At 52.0% G+C, this 7,142-nt stretch overlaps 1 pseudogene; it reads left to right on the top strand.

Annotated features, from left to right (window-relative positions):
- Window positions 1-877: 877 nt before the first annotated feature.
- The window catches only part of LOC119966466, an 80,668-nt pseudogene continuing 74,403 nt past the window's right edge, over window positions 878-7,142 (top strand).

Below are 7,142 nucleotides of genomic sequence, written 5' to 3'. Positions count from 1 at the left end.
ATTAGCTGGCCTACCCTGCACATCTTTGGGTTGTGAGGGTGTGACTCACACAGACACGGGGAGAATGTGCAAACTCCACACATGGCGACCCAGGGCCGGGAACGGACCCGGGTCCTCGGCTACATAAGCAGCAGTGTAAACCACTGTGCAACCCTCACATATACTATGAGACTCTTAGTGGTCAGTCGGTGAATTACAACATATCATGATATTGCATGGTAGCACAGTGGTTAGAACTGTGGCTTGACAGCACCAGGGACCCGGGTTTGATTCCTGGCTTGGATCACTGTCTGCGGAGTCTGCACGTTCATCCTATATCTACATGGGTTTCCTCCGGGCGCTCCAGTTTCCATGCACAAGTCCTGAAAGATGTGCTTGTTAGATGAATTGGACATTCTAAATTCTCCCTCCGTGTACCCAAACAGACATTGGAGTGTGGCGAGGAGGGGATTTTCACAGTAACTTTGTTGCAGTGTTAATGTAAGCCTACTTGTGACACTAATGAAAGATTTTTTTTTTTAACTCCAACCACCATCTCAAGGGCAATTAGGATTAGACAACTGATGCTCATCTTGCAAAATGTTCTGTCATTCTTTGAACGAATGAAAAGTTGCATAAAATGAAAGCTAAGTTTAAAACATAATCCATTTGCTCCGATATTCAACATCTCTACCCTAAAGTGGACATAGAGGTAATTTTCTTGGCTGAAGAAAGCCTCATATTCACCCCACTCCCTGACTGGTAACAAACTGCCGCTCCTCGTGGCCGCAGCTCGCTCCCAGGTGGCAGGAGCAGGCCCTTTCCCGCCTTCATTTTGAAATCCCCATACCCGGATGTACGGCCAACGATCAGCCGCAAACCTCGTGACGTCGAAGGTTACCGGTAAACCGGGACCAACAAGACGGAGGACAGGCATTGGTAGTTTTGTAGGGGTAGGCTCGGCATGAACAATTGTCATAAGGGGAAAGGGTCAAACTTGTCGTTATAACATCTCAGTTTTACTATGGCTCGTTTTCAAACGGATTGCATTGAGAAACGTCTCATTGAGGCTTTCAGGAAAATTGGAATTTTTGTGGGTCGGTACCCGTGGTATTTCCTCATCATTCCTCTCATCGTGTCTGCAGGACTGGGATCAGGCTTCATGCGTTTTAAGCAGTTGGAAGGAAATGATATAGAAGAGCAATTTACTCCTTATAACGGTCACGCAAAAATAGAGAGAGCGTTTATCGAGCAACATTTTTCGACCGATTATTCTCAATTCTCACCGTCGAGGCTTTCCACGGAGGGGAATTATGTTTCTTTCATTGCCGTTTCAAAGGGTGGTAATATCCTTACCAAAGGAGCATTTGAAGAGATATTATCACTCGATAAAATGGTCAATGATTTAAAGGTTTATCACAATCACGTTGAGTATAACTACTTAAATCTTTGTGCAAAAGTAGGCAATTCCTGCTTTTCAGCTCCCATTTTAGATCTTATAAACCACGATGCTAATCTAGTAGAGGGCACTGCATTTACTTATCCTCGCTTGAATGGAAGTTTTCTTGGGACAAATTTAGGAGGAGTGACGTTAGAATCAGGTTCTGTTAAAGAGGCGAAGGCTGTGAGGCTTACTTATTATTTAACAGAAGACGAGGAACACGATAACATACCTGCGAAGCAGTTGATTCAAATGTATATGGAAGAATTTCCAAATCACCTTTCAAATTTGAAGTCGATTGAGGTAAATTTTGAATCAAAAATATTTCAGATCTGTTCACTGAATTTAATGTGTTTACCAATTGACATTATATCCGTTTTTCACTTGAGCTGTGCTGAGAAAATAGACAAAACAGTATTCCAAATGCATATAGAGAAAATTATGTGACCCCATTGATCTTTTTTGGTTGTTGCTTTCAGGTAACAGATGTTCATTATTGTGCAGTTCACATATCTGGGCCTATCTTTACTTGTCCATTACTAACCTTTGGCTTGGCCCAGTCAACTCTTCTGTTATTTATTTCTTCTGCCCTATCACAGACCTTTCCTTTTGTTGTTTTTTCCACCCTCCAGCATAGCCACACATAAAGGAATGATCAAAACGATTGCACCCAAAGAATGGGGGCCCTATAATCTAGAAGCTTTATAAATGTTTTTATTCAGTTTTCGTATTTTATATTGAACAAATTACAAATTGTTAGGAGAGAGAAACAAAAAAAAACAAACAAAAACAAACACGCAAAAATTAACATACATATTTACAGGTAAGCATCTTCGTAGTAGTAACTGCGCCCCCCCCCCCCCCCCCCTCAACATGTTTATTTAGCTTGGTTTTGGGCCTTAGCTAGCCATCGAACCCCCGTAACGAACCTGTAGCCCCCCCCCCTCCCGCTACCTTCCCCCGACTATTCTTCCTCTTGTACATTGGCCACAAATAGGTCCCGGAACAGTTGCATGAATGGCTCCCACGTTCTGTGGAAGCCGTCGTCCGACCCTCGGATGGCAAATTTGATTTTCTCCATTTGGAGAGATTCCGAGAGGTCGGACAGCCAGTCCGCAGCTCTGGGCGGTGCTGCTGACCGCCAGCCAAACAGGATTCTACGGCGGGCGATCAGGGAGGCAAAGGCAAGGGCATCCGCCCTCCTCCCCAGGAATAGATCTGGCTGTTCTGAAACCCCGAAGACCGCCACTATCGGGCATGGCTCCACCCTCACTCCCACCACTTGGACATTACCTCGAAGAAGGCTGTCCAGTACTCCACGAGTCTGGGGCAAGACCAGAACATGTGGGCGTGGTTGGCCGGGCCTCTTTGGCACCGTTCACATCTGTCTTCCACCTCCGGGAAGAACCTACTCATACGGGTTCTTGTTAAGTGGGCTCTATGTACCACTTTAGTTGCGTCAGGCTGAGCCTTGCGCACGTGGAGGTGGAGTTGACCCTATGCAGTGCTTCGCTCCAGAGTCCCCACCCGATCTCCATCCCCAGGTCGTCCTCCCATTTCCTCCTTGTTGCGTCCAGTACGGTGTCGTCCCTATCTACCAGTCGGTCATACATGTCACTACAGTTCCCTTTCTCTAGGATACTTGCGTCCAGTAGGTCTTCCAGTAGTGTCTGTCGTGGCGGTTGTGGGTACGTCCTTGTCTCCTTTCGTAGGAAGTTTTGAGCTGCAGGTACCGTAGCTCGTTCCCCCCAGCTAGCTGAAATTTCTCTGTCAGTTCGTCCAGTGTTGCGATCCTGTCGTCCGTGTATAGGTCCCTGACTGTCAGTGTCCCCCCGTCCTGCCTCCACCTTTTAAAGGTGGCGTCGGTCAGTGCTGGTTTGAACCTATGGTTGTTGCAGATGGGAGCCCTGTTCGACATTTTGGTCAGGCCAAGTTGCTGCCGCAGTTGGTTCCAGGATTGGAGGGTGGCTGTCACCACTGGGCTGCTGGAGTGTTTTTTGGGTGGGGATGGGAGTGCTGCCGTGGCGAGGGCCCGAAGGGAGGTTCCCATGCAGGAGGCCTCCTCCGCACGCACCCACTCAGCTTCTGGCTCCTGGATCCATCCCCTACTTGCTCGGCTGTTGCTGCCCAGTGGTAGAATTGTAGATTCGGGAGGGCTAACCCTCCCCTGGTTTTTGTTTTTTGTAAGACCTTCTTTGGGATCCTAGCATTTTTACCCCCCCATACGAACGCCATGATGAGTTTGTCCAGCGCTTTGAAAAAGGCCTTGGGGATGTAGATCGGAATGGATCTAAACAGGAAGAGGAACCTGGGCAGTACGTTCATTTTGATCGTCTGAACTCTCCCCTCGCGGGGAGAGCGGGAGTGTGTTCCATCTTTGCAGGTCCTTTTTAACTTCCTCCGTCAGGCTGGTGAGGTTCCATTTGTGGATCCCTTTCCAGTCATGGGCTATTTGGATCCCCAGGTAGCGGAATTTATGTCGGGCTTGTTTGAACGGCAGCCCCTTTAGTGCTGCCCCCCCCCCCCCCCTTGCGGGTGTAATGGGAAGATCTCACTTTTGCTCATGTTGAGTTTGTAGCCCGAGAAGGCTCCAAACTCTTTCAGGAGCGCGATGATTCCGTCCATGCTGCTTTGTGGGTCCGAGATATAGAGGAGCAGATCATCCGCATAGAGTGAGACTCTGTGCTCTCTACCTCCCCTTCGGATCCCCCTCCAATTTTTGCTGCCCTGAGCGCGATTGCTAGCGGTTCGATTGCTAGTGCGAACAGCAGCGGGGACAGTGGGCATCCTTGTCTGGTGCCCCTGTGCAGCTGGAAGTATTGGGAGTTGGTATTGTTGGTCTGTACACTCGCCATGGGAGCGTTGTACAGGAGCTTTAACCCAAGCGGTGAACCCTGTTCCAAGCCCGAACCGCTCCAGTACCTCTATGAGGTATATCCATTCGACTCTGTCGAAGGCCTTTTCTGCGTCCAGGGAGACGATCACCTCTTGTGTTCTCTCCCCGGAGGGGGTCATTATCACGTTCAGCAGGCGCCTGATGTTCGCGGTCAGCTGTCTACCTTTGACAAAGCCCGTCTGGTCCTCTGTGACCACCTCAGGTACACAGTCTTCTAGCCTTTTGGCTAGGATTTTGGCCAGTATTTTGGCGTCTGCATTCAGCAGAGATATGGGTCTGTATGACCCACATTCCGTTGGGTCTTTGTCTTTCTTAGGTATCAGCGAGATTGAGGCCTGTGCTAACGTGGGTGGCAACGTGCCCCTAGCTAGCGAGTCTGTGAACATCTCCCGCATGTGCGGGGCCAGCGCTGTCGCAAATTTTTTGTAGAAGTCCGCCGGGAATCCGTCCGGTCCCGGCGCCTTCCCCGCCTGCATGGAGCTAATGCTGTCCATGATCTCTCCCAGTGCTAGTGGTGCTTCCAGATCCCGTTTTCTGCCCTCTCCCACAACTGGTATGTTCAGTCCGTCAAGAAACCGGTTCATCCCAGCCTTCCCCGTTGGGGGCTCTGAGGTGTACAGCTCTTGGTAGAAGGCCTTGAAGGTTTTGTTAATCTTCTCTGGTTCTGTTTCCAACGTGCCTCTGGTATCTCTGATTTGCGCAATTTCTCTGCTGGCTGCCTGCTTTCTCAGCTGGTGGGCCAACAGGCGGCTGGCTTTGTCTCCGTGTTCGTATAGGGCCCCGCGTGCCTGGCGGAGTTGGTGTACTGCTTTCCTGGTGGAGAGCAGGTCAAAGTTCCTTTGTAATTCTTTTCTCTCCGCCAGGAGTTCTACAGTCGGGCCCTCGGAGTATTTATGGTCTACCTCCAGTATGGAGTCGACCAGCTTCTGCCTAGCCACCCTTTCCTCCCTATCTCTTTGCGCTTTGTAGGCTATGATTTCCCCTCTTAGTACGGCCTTAAGCGCTTCCCAGAACGTGGAGGGTGAGACCTCCCCGTTTTGGTTGATCTCAGTGTACTCCGCTATGGCCTGCGCTATCCTTTCGCTGAAGGCCTTGTCAGCTAGTAAGGCACCGTCCAACCTCCATTTGGGGCGCTGGGCCCTTCCCGTCTCTAGCCGCACATCCATGTAGTGTGGAGCGTGGTCTGATATCACAATTGCGGAGTATTCCACCTTGTCTATCTCTGGAAGCACCGTTTTCCCCCACCACAAAGAAGTCAATTCTGGTGTACACGTTGTGTACTGGGGAGAAGAAAGAGAATTCTTTCTCCCCCGGGTGGGCGAATCTCCAGGGGTCTACTGCTCCCATCTGCTCCATATAGTGGCTGAGTTCCCTTGCCATGTTTGAGGTTTTCCCCGTTCTGGGGTTTGATCTGTCCGTCGTTGGGTCCTGTACACAGTTGAAGTCCCCCCCCATGATTAGTCGGTGCGTCGCTATGTCCGGGATTTCTGCCATGGTCTTTTGAATGAAGCTCGTGTCGTCCCAGTTGGGCGCGTACACGTTAACTAGAACTACCGGCGCCCCATCCAGGGCCCCGCTGACCATGACATACCGTCCCCCTGGGTCCGTAACCGTCTTTGTCGCCCTAAACATTGTCCTCTTGCCAATCAGGATCGCCACCCCCCCTGGCCCTTGCCCCATAACAGGAATGATAGGTTTGTCCCACCCAGCCCTTTCTTACCCGCAGTTGGTCCTGCTCCCTCAAGTGCGTCTCTTGGAGGAAGACTATGTCGGCCCTCATGTTTCTAAGGTGGGTGAGGACTCTAGATCTCTTCACTGGGCCGTTAAGTCCCCTTACGTTCCAGGTGACTATTCTGGTGGGGGGCTTCTGCCCCCTTGCTCCTGTGGGGTTAACCATATTTGTCCGGTGGACGCGCCCCTGCCCTCTGGGGTTTCCCTATGTTAGGGGGCCGTCCAGGATGTCCACTATCACTGCTCTCCCCATGCGGTCGGGTCCCTGCGCTCCGGGGTTCCCCCTTGTCCGGGGACACCCGCCATGGCCGTCCACTTTGTGTCCGCCACGCGGGTAGTCCCCTGCACTCTGGGGGCCCCTTCACCCACAGACCGTACTGGGTGGGTGCTTGCAGCAGTTCCCTGTTTCGAGCCCTTGTCTGTGGCACTTTGTGGCCCTATTCCCTTACTGGCCTCTTTTGTCCCTTCGTCCCTGCGTTTCCCCTCCCTGGTCTCTCGCCCCCCGGGTGCCCCCCCCCCCCGCTCTATCCCTTTCGGGGATACCCCTGTGTACCCCTCCATTGCCCCTCTCTCCCCCATTCCTGTCCCCATTTGCTCTCCCACCTTTGATGGGTGATCCCCCCCCTCCCCTGCCTGGCGCCTTCCCCCCTGTTGGGGGTGCGCTGCGGCCCTGCTCTGTTGCGCGCCCCCTTCGCTAGCTTTCCTGCTAGCACGGTGGCTCCCCTCTCGGAGGTTGCTGTCCCGCTTCCCCTCTCCCCTCTCCAGTACTCCCGTTCCCTCGTGCCGGGGCCTGGCCTCCCACCTGGAGCGGGCCCTAGGGCATTGGGTTGTTTTCCGTTCTGGGTGTTCCTGCCAGGGGGGAGGGGGCTGGCTTTGCCTCGCCCCTCCCCACCCCCCCGTCGGCATGACGTGTCTCCTTGCCATGGGCCCCTCGTCCCTACTTCCCATGGCGTTTTTCCAGCCCGTGCTCCTCGACGAATCTATTCGCCTCGGCAGGGGCTGTAAAGAAATATTCCTTGTGTTGGTATGTGACCCAGAGTTTTGCTGGGTACAGCATACCAAAACGTACTTTGTTCTTATAGAGAGCTGCTTGCT

This window comes from Scyliorhinus canicula, chromosome 5 (assembly GCF_902713615.1).
Source record: "Scyliorhinus canicula chromosome 5, sScyCan1.1, whole genome shotgun sequence".
Lineage (NCBI taxonomy): Eukaryota > Metazoa > Chordata > Chondrichthyes > Carcharhiniformes > Scyliorhinidae > Scyliorhinus > Scyliorhinus canicula.
Note: the sequence above shows the minus strand (reverse complement) of the source record. Positions and strands in the feature narration are given on the sequence as shown.